We start from the raw sequence: 1,425 nt of genomic DNA on the forward strand, positions 1-1,425 counted from the left end.
CTTTATTTCCCCTCCCGCACGGTATTTCCTATCTCTCCACCTTTATTCCTCTGCCGCACGGTGTTTCCTCTCTCTCCACCTTTATTTCCTCTCCCGCGCGGTATTTCCTATCTCTCGACTTTTATTTAATCTCCCGCACGGTATTTCCTATCTCTATGGTTTTATTTCCTCTCCCGCACGGTATTTCCTATCTCTCCACCTTTATTTTGTCTCTCACACGGTATTTCCTATCCCTCCACCTTTATTTTCTCTCCCGCACGATATTTTCTATCTCTATGGTTTTATTTTCTCTTCCGCACGGTATTTCCTATCTCTCCACATTTTTTCCCTCTCGCACGGGATTTCCTATCTCTCCTCCTTCATTTTCTCTCCCGCACGATATTTTCTATCTCTTTGGTTTTATTTCCTCTCCCGCACGATATTTCCTATCTCTCCACCTTTATTTTCTCTCTCGCACGGTATTTCCTATCTTTCCACCTTTATTTTCTCTCTCGCATGGTATTTCCTATCTCTTTGGTTTTATTTCCTCTCCCGCACGGTATTTCCTATCTTTCCACCTTTATTTTCTATCCCGCACGGTATTTCCTATCTTTCCACCTTTATTTTCTCTCTCGCACGGTATTTCCTATCTCTATGGTTTTATTTCCTCTCCCGTACGATATTTCCTATCTCTCCACCTTTATTTTCTTTCCCGCACGGTATTTCCCATCTCTCCACCTTTATTTCCCCTCACGCACGGTATTTCCTATCTATATATGGTTTTAATTATCCCCCCCCCCCCGCACGGTATTTCCTATCTCTCCACCTTTATTTTCTCTGTCGCACGGTATTTCCTATCTCTCCGTCTTTATTTCCTCTCCCGCACGATATTTTTTATCTCTATCCATGGTTCAATTTCTCTTCCGCACGGTATTTCCTATCTCTCCACCTTTATTTTCTCTCTCGCACGGGATTTCCTATCCCTCCACCTTTATTTCCTCTCCCTCACGGTATTTCCTATCTCTATAGTTTTATTTCCTCTCTCGCACGTTATTTCCTACCTCTACCCCTTTATTTCCTATCTTTATAGTTTTATTTCCTCTCTCGCAGTTTATTTCCTCCCTGCCAACTTTATTTCCTTTCTCGCACGATATTTCCTCTCTCTCTGGGTTTATTTTCTCTCTCGCACGATATTTCTTCTCTCTCCACGGTTTTATCTCTCTCGCGCACGATTTTATCCTCCGCGCGACTTTTGACCCCATTTGGCGTGCCATAGCCACACAATCGTCAAGCCGTTCAAAAAAGGATGGATCGACTACGACAAGCGCCACTTCGCCGGGACATTGATATTAGCTTGGGCAGCCTGTGGTCTGTATTGCTTACCGATCGCTCTATATTTCAAAGAAAGGACCTTCAGTATAGTTGATGATGACGTCATGATTTGCA

Source organism: Branchiostoma floridae, chromosome 18, assembly GCF_000003815.2.
Source record: "Branchiostoma floridae strain S238N-H82 chromosome 18, Bfl_VNyyK, whole genome shotgun sequence".
NCBI lineage: Eukaryota > Metazoa > Chordata > Leptocardii > Amphioxiformes > Branchiostomatidae > Branchiostoma > Branchiostoma floridae.